This window comes from Carex rostrata, chromosome 18, assembly GCF_964058835.1.
Source record: "Carex rostrata chromosome 18, lpCarRost1.2, whole genome shotgun sequence".
NCBI lineage: Eukaryota > Viridiplantae > Streptophyta > Magnoliopsida > Poales > Cyperaceae > Carex > Carex rostrata.
The window spans coordinates 5,864,085-5,878,270 of record NC_135935.1 but is presented as its reverse complement, the minus strand read 5'-3'; the positions used below and the strand labels follow the sequence as shown (position 1 = coordinate 5,878,270).

Sequence of the window (14,186 nt, the reverse complement as noted above, 5' to 3'; positions counted from 1 at the left end):
TACGCCATTTGCGGGTGCGACGCGCGGCAACAAAAAATAAAATAAAATAAAATAAAAAGGAATGCAACACAGGGACTTCCCAGGAGGTCACCCATCCTAGTACTACTCCTGCCCAAGAACGCTTAACTGCGGAGTTCCGATGGGATCCGGTGCTTTAGTGCTGGTATGATCGCATCCGTTATAGAATGACTCAAACCTCTACTTAAACGCAAATAACGACTATTTTAATTTAAAAACCGATTTAATTTCATCAAAAATTATCTAACTAATTTAATTTAATTTAATTTAATTTACAAGTTAAAATTCCATAATTCGATAAAACTCCGAGACAACCGCCTCGTGCGCTCATATACAGAATTACGCCATTTGCGGGTGCGACGCGCGGCAACAAAAAATAAAATAAAATAAAATAAAAAGGAATGCAACACAGGGACTTCCCAGGAGGTCACCCATCCTAGTACTACTCCTGCCCAAGCACGCTTAACTGCGGAGTTCCGATGGGATCCGGTGCTTTAGTGCTGGTATGATCGCATCCGTTATAGAATGACTCAAACCTCTACTTAAACGCAAATAACGACTATTTTAATTTAAAAACCGATTTAATTTCATCAAAAATTATCTAACTAATTTAATTTAATTTAATTTAATTTACAAGTTAAAATTCCATAATTCGATAAAACTCCGAGACAACCGCCTCGTGCGCTCATATACAGAATTACGCCATTTGCGGGTGCGACGCGCGGCAACAAAAAATAAAATAAATTAAAATAAAAAGGAATGCAACACAGGGACTTCCCAGGAGGTCACCCATCCTAGTACTAGTCCTGCCCAAGCACGCTTAACTGCGGAGTTCCGATGGGATCCGGTGCTTTAGTGCTGGTATGATCGCATCCGTTATAGAATGACTCAAACCTCTACTTAAACGCAAATAACGACTATTTTAATTTAAAAACCGATTTAATTTCATCAAAAATTATCTAACTAATTTAATTTAATTTAATTTAATTTACAAGTTAAAATTCCATAATTCGATAAAACTCCGAGACAACCGCCTCGTGCGCTCATATACAGAATTACGCCATTTGCGGGTGCGACGCGCGGCAACAAAAAATAAAATAAAATAAAATAAAAAGGAATGCAACACAGGGACTTCCCAGGAGGTCACCCATCCTAGTACTACTCCTGCCCAAGCACGCTTAACTGCGGAGTTCCGATGGGATCCGGTGCTTTAGTGCTGGTATGATCGCATCCGTTATAGAATGACTCAAACCTCTACTTAAACGCAAATAACGACTATTTTAATTTAAAAACCGATTTAATTTCATCAAAAATTATCTAACTAATTTAATTTAATTTAATTTAATTTACAAGTTAAAATTCCATAATTCGATAAAACTCCGAGACAACCGCCTCGTGCGCTCATATACAGAATTACGCCATTTGCGGGTGCGACGCGCGGCAACAAAAAATAAAATAAAATAAAATAAAAAGGAATGCAACACAGGGACTTCCCAGGAGGTCACCCATCCTAGTACTACTCCTGCCCAAGCACGCTTAACTGCGGAGTTCCGATGGGATCCGGTGCTTTAGTGCTGGTATGATCGCATCCGTTATAGAATGACTGAAACCTCTACTTAAACGCAAATAACGACTATTTTAATTTAAAAACCGATTTAATTTCATCAAAAATTATCTAACTAATTTAATTTAATTTAATTTAATTTACAAGTTAAAATTCCATAATTCGATAAAACTCCGAGACAACCGCCTCGTGCGCTCATATACAGAATTACGCCATTTGCGGGTGCGACGCGCGGCAACAAAAAATAAAATAAAATAAAATAAAAAGGAATGCAACACAGGGACTTCCCAGGAGGTCACCCATCCTAGTACTACTCCTGCCCAAGCACGCTTAACTGCGGAGTTCCGATGGGATCCGGTGCTTTAGTGCTGGTATGATCGCATCCGTTATAGAATGACTCAAACCTCTACTTAAACGCAAATAACGACTATTTTAATTTAAAAACCGATTTAATTTCATCAAAAATTATCTAACTAATTTAATTTAATTTAATTTAATTTACAAGTTAAAATTCCATAATTCGATAAAACTCCGAGACAACCGCCTCGTGCGCTCATATACAGAATTACGCCATTTGCGGGTGCGACGCGCGGCAACAAAAAATAAAATAAATTAAAATAAAAAGGAATGCAACACAGGGACTTCCCAGGAGGTCACCCATCCTAGTACTAGTCCTGCCCAAGCACGCTTAACTGCGGAGTTCCGATGGGATCCGGTGCTTTAGTGCTGGTATGATCGCATCCGTTATAGAATGACTCAAACCTCTACTTAAACGCAAATAACGACTATTTTAATTTAAAAACCGATTTAATTTCATCAAAAATTATCTAACTAATTTAATTTAATTTAATTTAATTTACAAGTTAAAATTCCATAATTCGATAAAACTCCGAGACAACCGCCTCGTGCGCTCATATACAGAATTACGCCATTTGCGGGTGCGACGCGCGGCAACAAAAAATAAAATAAAATAAAATAAAAAGGAATGCAACACAGGGACTTCCCAGGAGGTCACCCATCCTAGTACTACTCCTGCCCAAGCACGCTTAACTGCGGAGTTCCGATGGGATCCGGTGCTTTAGTGCTGGTATGATCGCATCCGTTATAGAATGACTCAAACCTCTACTTAAACGCAAATAACGACTATTTTAATTTAAAAACCGATTTAATTTCATCAAAAATTATCTAACTAATTTAATTTAATTTAATTTAATTTACAAGTTAAAATTCCATAATTCGATAAAACTCCGAGACAACCGCCTCGTGCGCTCATATACAGAATTACGCCATTTGCGGGTGCGACGCGCGGCAACAAAAAATAAAATAAAATAAAATAAAAAGGAATGCAACACAGGGACTTCCCAGGAGGTCACCCATCCTAGTACTACTCCTGCCCAAGCACGCTTAACTGCGGAGTTCCGATGGGATCCGGTGCTTTAGTGCTGGTATGATCGCATCCGTTATAGAATGACTGAAACCTCTACTTAAACGCAAATAACGACTATTTTAATTTAAAAACCGATTTAATTTCATCAAAAATTATCTAACTAATTTAATTTATTTTAATTTAATTTACAAGTTAAAATTCCATAATTCGATAGAACTCCGAGACAACCGCCTCGTGCGCTCATAAACAGAATTACGCCATTTGCGGGTGCGACGCGCGGCAACAAAAAATAAAATAAAATAAAATAAAAAGGAATGCAACACAGGGACTTCCCAGGAGGTCACCCATCCTAGTACTACTCCTGCCCAAGAACGCTTAACTGCGGAGTTCCGATGGGATCCGGTGCTTTAGTGCTGGTATGATCGCATCCGTTATAGAATGACTCAAACCTCTACTTAAACGCAAATAACGACTATTTTAATTTAAAAACCGATTTAATTTCATCAAAAATTATCTAACTAATTTAATTTAATTTAATTTAATTTACAAGTTAAAATTCCATAATTCGATAAAACTCCGAGACAACCGCCTCGTGCGCTCATATACAGAATTACGCCATTTGCGGGTGCGACGCGCGGCAACAAAAAATAAAATAAAATAAAATAAAAAGGAATGCAACACAGGGACTTCCCAGGAGGTCACCCATCCTAGTACTACTCCTGCCCAAGCACGCTTAACTGCGGAGTTCCGATGGGATCCGGTGCTTTAGTGCTGGTATGATCGCATCCGTTATAGAATGACTCAAACCTCTACTTAAACGCAAATAACGACTATTTTAATTTAAAAACCGATTTAATTTCATCAAAAATTATCTAACTAATTTAATTTAATTTAATTTAATTTACAAGTTAAAATTCCATAATTCGATAAAACTCCGAGACAACCGCCTCGTGCGCTCATATACAGAATTACGCCATTTGCGGGTGCGACGCGCAGCAACAAAAAATAAAATAAAATAAAATAAAAAGGAATGCAACACAGGGACTTCCCAGGAGGTCACCCTTCCTAGTACTACTCCTGCCCAAGCACGCTTAACTGCGGAGTTCCGATGGGATCCGGTGCTTTAGTGCTGGTATGATCGCATCCGTTATAGAATGACTCAAACCTCTACTTAAACGCAAATAACGACTATTTTAATTTAAAAACCGATTTAATTTCATCAAAAATTATCTAACTAATTTAATTTAATTTAATTTAATTTACAAGTTAAAATTCCATAATTCGATAAAACTCCGAGACAACCGCCTCGTGCGCTCATATACAGAATTACGCCATTTGCGGGTGCGACGCGCGGCAACAAAAAATAAAATAAAATAAAATAAAAAGGAATGCAACACAGGGACTTCCCAGGAGGTCACCCATCCTAGTACTACTCCTGCCCAAGAACGCTTAACTGCGGAGTTCCGATGGGATCCGGTGCTTTAGTGCTGGTATGATCGCATCCGTTATAGAATGACTCAAACCTCTACTTAAACGCAAATAACGACTATTTTAATTTAAAAACCGATTTAATTTCATCAAAAATTATCTAACTAATTTAATTTAATTTAATTTAATTTACAAGTTAAAATTCCATAATTCGATAAAACTCCGAGACAACCGCCTCGTGCGCTCATATACAGAATTACGCCATTTGCGGGTGCGACGCGCGGCAACAAAAAATAAAATAAAATAAAATAAAAAGGAATGCAACACAGGGACTTCCCAGGAGGTCACCCATCCTAGTACTACTCCTGCCCAAGCACGCTTAACTGCGGAGTTCCGATGGGATCCGGTGCTTTAGTGCTGGTATGATCGCATCCGTTATAGAATGACTCAAACCTCTACTTAAACGCAAATAACGACTATTTTAATTTAAAAACCGATTTAATTTCATCAAAAATTATCTAACTAATTTAATTTATTTTAATTTAATTTACAAGTTAAAATTCCATAATTCGATAAAACTCCGAGACAACCGCCTCGTGCGCTCATATACAGAATTACGCCATTTGCGGGTGCGACGCGCGGCAACAAAAAATAAAATAAAATAAAATAAAAAGGAATGCAACACAGGGACTTCCCAGGAGGTCACCCATCCTAGTACTACTCCTGCCCAAGAACGCTTAACTGCGGAGTTCCGATGGGATCCGGTGCTTTAGTGCTGGTATGATCGCATCCGTTATAGAATGACTCAAACCTCTACTTAAACGCAAATAACGACTATTTTAATTTAAAAACCGATTTAATTTCATCAAAAATTATCTAACTAATTTAATTTAATTTAATTTAATTTACAAGTTAAAATTCCATAATTCGATAAAACTCCGAGACAACCGCCTCGTGCGCTCATATACAGAATTACGCCATTTGCGGGTGCGACGCGCGGCAACAAAAAATAAAATAAAATAAAATAAAAAGGAATGCAACACAGGGACTTCCCAGGAGGTCACCCATCCTAGTACTACTCCTGCCCAAGCACGCTTAACTGCGGAGTTCCGATGGGATCCGGTGCTTTAGTGCTGGTATGATCGCATCCGTTATAGAATGACTCAAACCTCTACTTAAACGCAAATAACGACTATTTTAATTTAAAAACCGATTTAATTTCATCAAAAATTATCTAACTAATTTAATTTAATTTAATTTAATTTACAAGTTAAAATTCCATAATTCGATAAAACTCCGAGACAACCGCCTCGTGCGCTCATATACAGAATTACGCCATTTGCGGGTGCGACGCGCGGCAACAAAAAATAAAATAAATTAAAATAAAAAGGAATGCAACACAGGGACTTCCCAGGAGGTCACCCATCCTAGTACTAGTCCTGCCCAAGCACGCTTAACTGCGGAGTTCCGATGGGATCCGGTGCTTTAGTGCTGGTATGATCGCATCCGTTATAGAATGACTCAAACCTCTACTTAAACGCAAATAACGACTATTTTAATTTAAAAACCGATTTAATTTCATCAAAAATTATCTAACTAATTTAATTTAATTTAATTTAATTTACAAGTTAAAATTCCATAATTCGATAAAACTCCGAGACAACCGCCTCGTGCGCTCATATACAGAATTACGCCATTTGCGGGTGCGACGCGCGGCAACAAAAAATAAAATAAAATAAAATAAAAAGGAATGCAACACAGGGACTTCCCAGGAGGTCACCCATCCTAGTACTACTCCTGCCCAAGCACGCTTAACTGCGGAGTTCCGATGGGATCCGGTGCTTTAGTGCTGGTATGATCGCATCCGTTATAGAATGACTCAAACCTCTACTTAAACGCAAATAACGACTATTTTAATTTAAAAACCGATTTAATTTCATCAAAAATTATCTAACTAATTTAATTTAATTTAATTTAATTTACAAGTTAAAATTCCATAATTCGATAAAACTCCGAGACAACCGCCTCGTGCGCTCATATACAGAATTACGCCATTTGCGGGTGCGACGCGCGGCAACAAAAAATAAAATAAAATAAAATAAAAAGGAATGCAACACAGGGACTTCCCAGGAGGTCACCCATCCTAGTACTACTCCTGCCCAAGCACGCTTAACTGCGGAGTTCCGATGGGATCCGGTGCTTTAGTGCTGGTATGATCGCATCCGTTATAGAATGACTGAAACCTCTACTTAAACGCAAATAACGACTATTTTAATTTAAAAACCGATTTAATTTCATCAAAAATTATCTAACTAATTTAATTTATTTTAATTTAATTTACAAGTTAAAATTCCATAATTCGATAGAACTCCGAGACAACCGCCTCGTGCGCTCATAAACAGAATTACGCCATTTGCGGGTGCGACGCGCGGCAACAAAAAATAAAATAAAATAAAATAAAAAGGAATGCAACACAGGGACTTCCCAGGAGGTCACCCATCCTAGTACTACTCCTGCCCAAGAACGCTTAACTGCGGAGTTCCGATGGGATCCGGTGCTTTAGTGCTGGTATGATCGCATCCGTTATAGAATGACTCAAACCTCTACTTAAACGCAAATAACGACTATTTTAATTTAAAAACCGATTTAATTTCATCAAAAATTATCTAACTAATTTAATTTAATTTAATTTAATTTACAAGTTAAAATTCCATAATTCGATAAAACTCCGAGACAACCGCCTCGTGCGCTCATATACAGAATTACGCCATTTGCGGGTGCGACGCGCGGCAACAAAAAATAAAATAAAATAAAATAAAAAGGAATGCAACACAGGGACTTCCCAGGAGGTCACCCATCCTAGTACTACTCCTGCCCAAGCACGCTTAACTGCGGAGTTCCGATGGGATCCGGTGCTTTAGTGCTGGTATGATCGCATCCGTTATAGAATGACTCAAACCTCTACTTAAACGCAAATAACGACTATTTTAATTTAAAAACCGATTTAATTTCATCAAAAATTATCTAACTAATTTAATTTAATTTAATTTAATTTACAAGTTAAAATTCCATAATTCGATAAAACTCCGAGACAACCGCCTCGTGCGCTCATATACAGAATTACGCCATTTGCGGGTGCGACGCGCAGCAACAAAAAATAAAATAAAATAAAATAAAAAGGAATGCAACACAGGGACTTCCCAGGAGGTCACCCTTCCTAGTACTACTCCTGCCCAAGCACGCTTAACTGCGGAGTTCCGATGGGATCCGGTGCTTTAGTGCTGGTATGATCGCATCCGTTATAGAATGACTCAAACCTCTACTTAAACGCAAATAACGACTATTTTAATTTAAAAACCGATTTAATTTCATCAAAAATTATCTAACTAATTTAATTTAATTTAATTTAATTTACAAGTTAAAATTCCATAATTCGATAAAACTCCGAGACAACCGCCTCGTGCGCTCATATACAGAATTACGCCATTTGCGGGTGCGACGCGCGGCAACAAAAAATAAAATAAAATAAAATAAAAAGGAATGCAACACAGGGACTTCCCAGGAGGTCACCCATCCTAGTACTACTCCTGCCCAAGAACGCTTAACTGCGGAGTTCCGATGGGATCCGGTGCTTTAGTGCTGGTATGATCGCATCCGTTATAGAATGACTCAAACCTCTACTTAAACGCAAATAACGACTATTTTAATTTAAAAACCGATTTAATTTCATCAAAAATTATCTAACTAATTTAATTTAATTTAATTTAATTTACAAGTTAAAATTCCATAATTCGATAAAACTCCGAGACAACCGCCTCGTGCGCTCATATACAGAATTACGCCATTTGCGGGTGCGACGCGCGGCAACAAAAAATAAAATAAAATAAAATAAAAAGGAATGCAACACAGGGACTTCCCAGGAGGTCACCCATCCTAGTACTACTCCTGCCCAAGCACGCTTAACTGCGGAGTTCCGATGGGATCCGGTGCTTTAGTGCTGGTATGATCGCATCCGTTATAGAATGACTCAAACCTCTACTTAAACGCAAATAACGACTATTTTAATTTAAAAACCGATTTAATTTCATCAAAAATTATCTAACTAATTTAATTTATTTTAATTTAATTTACAAGTTAAAATTCCATAATTCGATAAAACTCCGAGACAACCGCCTCGTGCGCTCATATACAGAATTACGCCATTTGCGGGTGCGACGCGCGGCAACAAAAAATAAAATAAAATAAAATAAAAAGGAATGCAACACAGGGACTTCCCAGGAGGTCACCCATCCTAGTACTACTCCTGCCCAAGAACGCTTAACTGCGGAGTTCCGATGGGATCCGGTGCTTTAGTGCTGGTATGATCGCATCCGTTATAGAATGACTCAAACCTCTACTTAAACGCAAATAACGACTATTTTAATTTAAAAACCGATTTAATTTCATCAAAAATTATCTAACTAATTTAATTTAATTTAATTTAATTTACAAGTTAAAATTCCATAATTCGATAAAACTCCGAGACAACCGCCTCGTGCGCTCATATACAGAATTACGCCATTTGCGGGTGCGACGCGCGGCAACAAAAAATAAAATAAAATAAAATAAAAAGGAATGCAACACAGGGACTTCCCAGGAGGTCACCCATCCTAGTACTACTCCTGCCCAAGCACGCTTAACTGCGGAGTTCCGATGGGATCCGGTGCTTTAGTGCTGGTATGATCGCATCCGTTATAGAATGACTCAAACCTCTACTTAAACGCAAATAACGACTATTTTAATTTAAAAACCGATTTAATTTCATCAAAAATTATCTAACTAATTTAATTTAATTTAATTTAATTTACAAGTTAAAATTCCATAATTCGATAAAACTCCGAGACAACCGCCTCGTGCGCTCATATACAGAATTACGCCATTTGCGGGTGCGACGCGCGGTAACAAAAAATAAAATAAATTAAAATAAAAAGGAATGCAACACAGGGACTTCCCAGGAGGTCACCCATCCTAGTACTAGTCCTGCCCAAGCACGCTTAACTGCGGAGTTCCGATGGGATCCGGTGCTTTAGTGCTGGTATGATCGCATCCGTTATAGAATGACTCAAACCTCTACTTAAACGCAAATAACGACTATTTTAATTTAAAAACCGATTTAATTTCATCAAAAATTATCTAACTAATTTAATTTAATTTAATTTAATTTACAAGTTAAAATTCCATAATTCGATAAAACTCCGAGACAACCGCCTCGTGCGCTCATATACAGAATTACGCCATTTGCGGGTGCGACGCGCGGCAACAAAAAATAAAATAAAATAAAATAAAAAGGAATGCAACACAGGGACTTCCCAGGAGGTCACCCATCCTAGTACTACTCCTGCCCAAGCACGCTTAACTGCGGAGTTCCGATGGGATCCGGTGCTTTAGTGCTGGTATGATCGCATCCGTTATAGAATGACTCAAACCTCTACTTAAACGCAAATAACGACTATTTTAATTTAAAAACCGATTTAATTTCATCAAAAATTATCTAACTAATTTAATTTAATTTAATTTAATTTACAAGTTAAAATTCCATAATTCGATAAAACTCCGAGACAACCGCCTCGTGCGCTCATATACAGAATTACGCCATTTGCGGGTGCGACGCGCGGCAACAAAAAATAAAATAAAATAAAATAAAAAGGAATGCAACACAGGGACTTCCCAGGAGGTCACCCATCCTAGTACTACTCCTGCCCAAGCACGCTTAACTGCGGAGTTCCGATGGGATCCGGTGCTTTAGTGCTGGTATGATCGCATCCGTTATAGAATGACTGAAACCTCTACTTAAACGCAAATAACGACTATTTTAATTTAAAAACCGATTTAATTTCATCAAAAATTATCTAACTAATTTAATTTATTTTAATTTAATTTACAAGTTAAAATTCCATAATTCGATAGAACTCCGAGACAACCGCCTCGTGCGCTCATAAACAGAATTACGCCATTTGCGGGTGCGACGCGCGGCAACAAAAAATAAAATAAAATAAAATAAAAAGGAATGCAACACAGGGACTTCCCAGGAGGTCACCCATCCTAGTACTACTCCTGCCCAAGAACGCTTAACTGCGGAGTTCCGATGGGATCCGGTGCTTTAGTGCTGGTATGATCGCATCCGTTATAGAATGACTCAAACCTCTACTTAAACGCAAATAACGACTATTTTAATTTAAAAACCGATTTAATTTCATCAAAAATTATCTAACTAATTTAATTTAATTTAATTTAATTTACAAGTTAAAATTCCATAATTCGATAAAACTCCGAGACAACCGCCTCGTGCGCTCATATACAGAATTACGCCATTTGCGGGTGCGACGCGCGGCAACAAAAAATAAAATAAAATAAAATAAAAAGGAATGCAACACAGGGACTTCCCAGGAGGTCACCCATCCTAGTACTACTCCTGCCCAAGCACGCTTAACTGCGGAGTTCCGATGGGATCCGGTGCTTTAGTGCTGGTATGATCGCATCCGTTATAGAATGACTCAAACCTCTACTTAAACGCAAATAACGACTATTTTAATTTAAAAACCGATTTAATTTCATCAAAAATTATCTAACTAATTTAATTTAATTTAATTTAATTTACAAGTTAAAATTCCATAATTCGATAAAACTCCGAGACAACCGCCTCGTGCGCTCATATACAGAATTACGCCATTTGCGGGTGCGACGCGCAGCAACAAAAAATAAAATAAAATAAAATAAAAAGGAATGCAACACAGGGACTTCCCAGGAGGTCACCCTTCCTAGTACTACTCCTGCCCAAGCACGCTTAACTGCGGAGTTCCGATGGGATCCGGTGCTTTAGTGCTGGTATGATCGCATCCGTTATAGAATGACTCAAACCTCTACTTAAACGCAAATAACGACTATTTTAATTTAAAAACCGATTTAATTTCATCAAAAATTATCTAACTAATTTAATTTAATTTAATTTAATTTACAAGTTAAAATTCCATAATTCGATAAAACTCCGAGACAACCGCCTCGTGCGCTCATATACAGAATTACGCCATTTGCGGGTGCGACGCGCGGCAACAAAAAATAAAATAAATTAAAATAAAAAGGAATGCAACACAGGGACTTCCCAGGAGGTCACCCATCCTAGTACTAGTCCTGCCCAAGCACGCTTAACTGCGGAGTTCCGATGGGATCCGGTGCTTTAGTGCTGGTATGATCGCATCCGTTATAGAATGACTCAAACCTCTACTTAAACGCAAATAACGACTATTTTAATTTAAAAACCGATTTAATTTCATCAAAAATTATCTAACTAATTTAATTTAATTTAATTTAATTTACAAGTTAAAATTCCATAATTCGATAAAACTCCGAGACAACCGCCTCGTGCGCTCATATACAGAATTACGCCATTTGCGGGTGCGACGCGCGGCAACAAAAAATAAAATAAAATAAAATAAAAAGGAATGCAACACAGGGACTTCCCAGGAGGTCACCCATCCTAGTACTACTCCTGCCCAAGCACGCTTAACTGCGGAGTTCCGATGGGATCCGGTGCTTTAGTGCTGGTATGATCGCATCCGTTATAGAATGACTCAAACCTCTACTTAAACGCAAATAACGACTATTTTAATTTAAAAACCGATTTAATTTCATCAAAAATTATCTAACTAATTTAATTTAATTTAATTTAATTTACAAGTTAAAATTCCATAATTCGATAAAACTCCGAGACAACCGCCTCGTGCGCTCATATACAGAATTACGCCATTTGCGGGTGCGACGCGCGGCAACAAAAAATAAAATAAAATAAAATAAAAAGGAATGCAACACAGGGACTTCCCAGGAGGTCACCCATCCTAGTACTACTCCTGCCCAAGCACGCTTAACTGCGGAGTTCCGATGGGATCCGGTGCTTTAGTGCTGGTATGATCGCATCCGTTATAGAATGACTGAAACCTCTACTTAAACGCAAATAACGACTATTTTAATTTAAAAACCGATTTAATTTCATCAAAAATTATCTAACTAATTTAATTTATTTTAATTTAATTTACAAGTTAAAATTCCATAATTCGATAGAACTCCGAGACAACCGCCTCGTGCGCTCATAAACAGAATTACGCCATTTGCGGGTGCGACGCGCGGCAACAAAAAATAAAATAAAATAAAATAAAAAGGAATGCAACACAGGGACTTCCCAGGAGGTCACCCATCCTAGTACTACTCCTGCCCAAGAACGCTTAACTGCGGAGTTCCGATGGGATCCGGTGCTTTAGTGCTGGTATGATCGCATCCGTTATAGAATGACTCAAACCTCTACTTAAACGCAAATAACGACTATTTTAATTTAAAAACCGATTTAATTTCATCAAAAATTATCTAACTAATTTAATTTAATTTAATTTAATTTACAAGTTAAAATTCCATAATTCGATAAAACTCCGAGACAACCGCCTCGTGCGCTCATATACAGAATTACGCCATTTGCGGGTGCGACGCGCGGCAACAAAAAATAAAATAAAATAAAATAAAAAGGAATGCAACACAGGGACTTCCCAGGAGGTCACCCATCCTAGTACTACTCCTGCCCAAGCACGCTTAACTGCGGAGTTCCGATGGGATCCGGTGCTTTAGTGCTGGTATGATCGCATCCGTTATAGAATGACTCAAACCTCTACTTAAACGCAAATAACGACTATTTTAATTTAAAAACCGATTTAATTTCATCAAAAATTATCTAACTAATTTAATTTAATTTAATTTAATTTACAAGTTAAAATTCCATAATTCGATAAAACTCCGAGACAACCGCCTCGTGCGCTCATATACAGAATTACGCCATTTGCGGGTGCGACGCGCGGCAACAAAAAATAAAATAAAATAAAATAAAAAGGAATGCAACACAGGGACTTCCCAGGAGGTCACCCTTCCTAGTACTACTCCTGCCCAAGCACGCTTAACTGCGGAGTTCCGATGGGATCCGGTGCTTTAGTGCTGGTATGATCGCATCCGTTATAGAATGACTCAAACCTCTACTTAAACGCAAATAACGACTATTTTAATTTAAAAACCGATTTAATTTCATCAAAAATTATCTAACTAATTTAATTTAATTTAATTTAATTTACAAGTTAAAATTCCATAATTCGATAAAACTCCGAGACAACCGCCTCGTGCGCTCATATACAGAATTACGCCATTTGCGGGTGCGACGCGCGGCAACAAAAAATAAAATAAATTAAAATAAAAAGGAATGCAACACAGGGACTTCCCAGGAGGTCACCCATCCTAGTACTAGTCCTGCCCAAGCACGCTTAACTGCGGAGTTCCGATGGGATCCGGTGCTTTAGTGCTGGTATGATCGCATCCGTTATAGAATGACTCAAACCTCTACTTAAACGCAAATAACGACTATTTTAATTTAAAAACCGATTTAATTTCATCAAAAATTATCTAACTAATTTAATTTAATTTAATTTAATTTACAAGTTAAAATTCCATAATTCGATAAAACTCCGAGACAACCGCCTCGTGCGCTCATATACAGAATTACGCCATTTGCGGGTGCGACGCGCGGCAACAAAAAATAAAATAAAATAAAATAAAAAGGAATGCAACACAGGGACTTCCCAGGAGGTCACCCATCCTAGTACTACTCCTGCCCAAGCACGCTTAACTGCGGAGTTCCGATGGGATCCGGTGCTTTAGTGCTGGTATGATCGCATCCGTTATAGAATGACTCAAACCTCTACTTAAACGCAAATAACGACTATT

At 37.8% G+C, this 14,186-nt stretch overlaps 40 non-coding genes across 40 annotated transcripts; all 40 read right to left on the bottom strand.

Annotated features, from left to right (window-relative positions):
- Window positions 1-58: 58 nt before the first annotated feature.
- On the bottom strand, window positions 59-177 carry LOC144570639 (5S ribosomal RNA). Its single transcript, XR_013516898.1, has one exon. It is a non-coding gene; the product is annotated as a 5S ribosomal RNA (ribosomal RNA).
- A 239-nt stretch (window positions 178-416) lies between these two features.
- LOC144570989 (5S ribosomal RNA) lies at window positions 417-535 on the bottom strand. Its single transcript, XR_013517208.1, has one exon. It is a non-coding gene; the product is annotated as a 5S ribosomal RNA (ribosomal RNA).
- A 239-nt stretch (window positions 536-774) lies between these two features.
- LOC144570452 (5S ribosomal RNA) lies at window positions 775-893 on the bottom strand. The gene has a single exon (XR_013516717.1). It is a non-coding gene; the product is annotated as a 5S ribosomal RNA (ribosomal RNA).
- Window positions 894-1,132: 239 nt separating this feature from the next.
- On the bottom strand, window positions 1,133-1,251 carry LOC144570988 (5S ribosomal RNA). The gene has a single exon (XR_013517207.1). It is a non-coding gene; the product is annotated as a 5S ribosomal RNA (ribosomal RNA).
- A 239-nt stretch (window positions 1,252-1,490) lies between these two features.
- Window positions 1,491-1,609, bottom strand: LOC144570987 (5S ribosomal RNA). The gene has a single exon (XR_013517206.1). It is a non-coding gene; the product is annotated as a 5S ribosomal RNA (ribosomal RNA).
- Window positions 1,610-1,848: 239 nt separating this feature from the next.
- LOC144570986 (5S ribosomal RNA) lies at window positions 1,849-1,967 on the bottom strand. Its single transcript, XR_013517205.1, has one exon. It is a non-coding gene; the product is annotated as a 5S ribosomal RNA (ribosomal RNA).
- Window positions 1,968-2,206: 239 nt separating this feature from the next.
- LOC144570451 (5S ribosomal RNA) lies at window positions 2,207-2,325 on the bottom strand. Its single transcript, XR_013516716.1, has one exon. It is a non-coding gene; the product is annotated as a 5S ribosomal RNA (ribosomal RNA).
- Window positions 2,326-2,564: 239 nt separating this feature from the next.
- LOC144570985 (5S ribosomal RNA) lies at window positions 2,565-2,683 on the bottom strand. The gene has a single exon (XR_013517204.1). It is a non-coding gene; the product is annotated as a 5S ribosomal RNA (ribosomal RNA).
- A 239-nt stretch (window positions 2,684-2,922) lies between these two features.
- On the bottom strand, window positions 2,923-3,041 carry LOC144570984 (5S ribosomal RNA). The gene has a single exon (XR_013517203.1). It is a non-coding gene; the product is annotated as a 5S ribosomal RNA (ribosomal RNA).
- A 239-nt stretch (window positions 3,042-3,280) lies between these two features.
- Window positions 3,281-3,399, bottom strand: LOC144570638 (5S ribosomal RNA). The gene has a single exon (XR_013516897.1). It is a non-coding gene; the product is annotated as a 5S ribosomal RNA (ribosomal RNA).
- A 239-nt stretch (window positions 3,400-3,638) lies between these two features.
- Window positions 3,639-3,757, bottom strand: LOC144570982 (5S ribosomal RNA). Its single transcript, XR_013517201.1, has one exon. It is a non-coding gene; the product is annotated as a 5S ribosomal RNA (ribosomal RNA).
- A 239-nt stretch (window positions 3,758-3,996) lies between these two features.
- On the bottom strand, window positions 3,997-4,115 carry LOC144570552 (5S ribosomal RNA). Its single transcript, XR_013516814.1, has one exon. It is a non-coding gene; the product is annotated as a 5S ribosomal RNA (ribosomal RNA).
- Window positions 4,116-4,354: 239 nt separating this feature from the next.
- On the bottom strand, window positions 4,355-4,473 carry LOC144570637 (5S ribosomal RNA). The gene has a single exon (XR_013516896.1). It is a non-coding gene; the product is annotated as a 5S ribosomal RNA (ribosomal RNA).
- Window positions 4,474-4,712: 239 nt separating this feature from the next.
- On the bottom strand, window positions 4,713-4,831 carry LOC144570981 (5S ribosomal RNA). The gene has a single exon (XR_013517200.1). It is a non-coding gene; the product is annotated as a 5S ribosomal RNA (ribosomal RNA).
- Window positions 4,832-5,070: 239 nt separating this feature from the next.
- Window positions 5,071-5,189, bottom strand: LOC144570636 (5S ribosomal RNA). Its single transcript, XR_013516895.1, has one exon. It is a non-coding gene; the product is annotated as a 5S ribosomal RNA (ribosomal RNA).
- Window positions 5,190-5,428: 239 nt separating this feature from the next.
- Window positions 5,429-5,547, bottom strand: LOC144570980 (5S ribosomal RNA). Its single transcript, XR_013517199.1, has one exon. It is a non-coding gene; the product is annotated as a 5S ribosomal RNA (ribosomal RNA).
- A 239-nt stretch (window positions 5,548-5,786) lies between these two features.
- Window positions 5,787-5,905, bottom strand: LOC144570450 (5S ribosomal RNA). Its single transcript, XR_013516715.1, has one exon. It is a non-coding gene; the product is annotated as a 5S ribosomal RNA (ribosomal RNA).
- Window positions 5,906-6,144: 239 nt separating this feature from the next.
- On the bottom strand, window positions 6,145-6,263 carry LOC144570979 (5S ribosomal RNA). The gene has a single exon (XR_013517198.1). It is a non-coding gene; the product is annotated as a 5S ribosomal RNA (ribosomal RNA).
- Window positions 6,264-6,502: 239 nt separating this feature from the next.
- Window positions 6,503-6,621, bottom strand: LOC144570978 (5S ribosomal RNA). Its single transcript, XR_013517197.1, has one exon. It is a non-coding gene; the product is annotated as a 5S ribosomal RNA (ribosomal RNA).
- Window positions 6,622-6,860: 239 nt separating this feature from the next.
- LOC144570634 (5S ribosomal RNA) lies at window positions 6,861-6,979 on the bottom strand. The gene has a single exon (XR_013516894.1). It is a non-coding gene; the product is annotated as a 5S ribosomal RNA (ribosomal RNA).
- Window positions 6,980-7,218: 239 nt separating this feature from the next.
- LOC144570977 (5S ribosomal RNA) lies at window positions 7,219-7,337 on the bottom strand. Its single transcript, XR_013517196.1, has one exon. It is a non-coding gene; the product is annotated as a 5S ribosomal RNA (ribosomal RNA).
- Window positions 7,338-7,576: 239 nt separating this feature from the next.
- On the bottom strand, window positions 7,577-7,695 carry LOC144570550 (5S ribosomal RNA). Its single transcript, XR_013516812.1, has one exon. It is a non-coding gene; the product is annotated as a 5S ribosomal RNA (ribosomal RNA).
- A 239-nt stretch (window positions 7,696-7,934) lies between these two features.
- LOC144570633 (5S ribosomal RNA) lies at window positions 7,935-8,053 on the bottom strand. The gene has a single exon (XR_013516893.1). It is a non-coding gene; the product is annotated as a 5S ribosomal RNA (ribosomal RNA).
- Window positions 8,054-8,292: 239 nt separating this feature from the next.
- Window positions 8,293-8,411, bottom strand: LOC144570976 (5S ribosomal RNA). The gene has a single exon (XR_013517195.1). It is a non-coding gene; the product is annotated as a 5S ribosomal RNA (ribosomal RNA).
- A 239-nt stretch (window positions 8,412-8,650) lies between these two features.
- On the bottom strand, window positions 8,651-8,769 carry LOC144570632 (5S ribosomal RNA). The gene has a single exon (XR_013516892.1). It is a non-coding gene; the product is annotated as a 5S ribosomal RNA (ribosomal RNA).
- A 239-nt stretch (window positions 8,770-9,008) lies between these two features.
- LOC144570974 (5S ribosomal RNA) lies at window positions 9,009-9,127 on the bottom strand. The gene has a single exon (XR_013517194.1). It is a non-coding gene; the product is annotated as a 5S ribosomal RNA (ribosomal RNA).
- Window positions 9,128-9,366: 239 nt separating this feature from the next.
- On the bottom strand, window positions 9,367-9,485 carry LOC144570449 (5S ribosomal RNA). The gene has a single exon (XR_013516714.1). It is a non-coding gene; the product is annotated as a 5S ribosomal RNA (ribosomal RNA).
- Window positions 9,486-9,724: 239 nt separating this feature from the next.
- On the bottom strand, window positions 9,725-9,843 carry LOC144570973 (5S ribosomal RNA). Its single transcript, XR_013517193.1, has one exon. It is a non-coding gene; the product is annotated as a 5S ribosomal RNA (ribosomal RNA).
- A 239-nt stretch (window positions 9,844-10,082) lies between these two features.
- Window positions 10,083-10,201, bottom strand: LOC144570972 (5S ribosomal RNA). Its single transcript, XR_013517192.1, has one exon. It is a non-coding gene; the product is annotated as a 5S ribosomal RNA (ribosomal RNA).
- A 239-nt stretch (window positions 10,202-10,440) lies between these two features.
- On the bottom strand, window positions 10,441-10,559 carry LOC144570630 (5S ribosomal RNA). Its single transcript, XR_013516890.1, has one exon. It is a non-coding gene; the product is annotated as a 5S ribosomal RNA (ribosomal RNA).
- Window positions 10,560-10,798: 239 nt separating this feature from the next.
- On the bottom strand, window positions 10,799-10,917 carry LOC144570970 (5S ribosomal RNA). Its single transcript, XR_013517190.1, has one exon. It is a non-coding gene; the product is annotated as a 5S ribosomal RNA (ribosomal RNA).
- A 239-nt stretch (window positions 10,918-11,156) lies between these two features.
- Window positions 11,157-11,275, bottom strand: LOC144570549 (5S ribosomal RNA). The gene has a single exon (XR_013516811.1). It is a non-coding gene; the product is annotated as a 5S ribosomal RNA (ribosomal RNA).
- Window positions 11,276-11,514: 239 nt separating this feature from the next.
- Window positions 11,515-11,633, bottom strand: LOC144570447 (5S ribosomal RNA). Its single transcript, XR_013516712.1, has one exon. It is a non-coding gene; the product is annotated as a 5S ribosomal RNA (ribosomal RNA).
- A 239-nt stretch (window positions 11,634-11,872) lies between these two features.
- On the bottom strand, window positions 11,873-11,991 carry LOC144570969 (5S ribosomal RNA). Its single transcript, XR_013517189.1, has one exon. It is a non-coding gene; the product is annotated as a 5S ribosomal RNA (ribosomal RNA).
- Window positions 11,992-12,230: 239 nt separating this feature from the next.
- Window positions 12,231-12,349, bottom strand: LOC144570968 (5S ribosomal RNA). The gene has a single exon (XR_013517188.1). It is a non-coding gene; the product is annotated as a 5S ribosomal RNA (ribosomal RNA).
- Window positions 12,350-12,588: 239 nt separating this feature from the next.
- Window positions 12,589-12,707, bottom strand: LOC144570629 (5S ribosomal RNA). The gene has a single exon (XR_013516889.1). It is a non-coding gene; the product is annotated as a 5S ribosomal RNA (ribosomal RNA).
- Window positions 12,708-12,946: 239 nt separating this feature from the next.
- Window positions 12,947-13,065, bottom strand: LOC144570967 (5S ribosomal RNA). Its single transcript, XR_013517187.1, has one exon. It is a non-coding gene; the product is annotated as a 5S ribosomal RNA (ribosomal RNA).
- A 239-nt stretch (window positions 13,066-13,304) lies between these two features.
- Window positions 13,305-13,423, bottom strand: LOC144570548 (5S ribosomal RNA). Its single transcript, XR_013516810.1, has one exon. It is a non-coding gene; the product is annotated as a 5S ribosomal RNA (ribosomal RNA).
- Window positions 13,424-13,662: 239 nt separating this feature from the next.
- On the bottom strand, window positions 13,663-13,781 carry LOC144570446 (5S ribosomal RNA). The gene has a single exon (XR_013516711.1). It is a non-coding gene; the product is annotated as a 5S ribosomal RNA (ribosomal RNA).
- Window positions 13,782-14,020: 239 nt separating this feature from the next.
- Window positions 14,021-14,139, bottom strand: LOC144570966 (5S ribosomal RNA). The gene has a single exon (XR_013517186.1). It is a non-coding gene; the product is annotated as a 5S ribosomal RNA (ribosomal RNA).
- Between the last annotated feature and the right edge of the window lie 47 nt (window positions 14,140-14,186).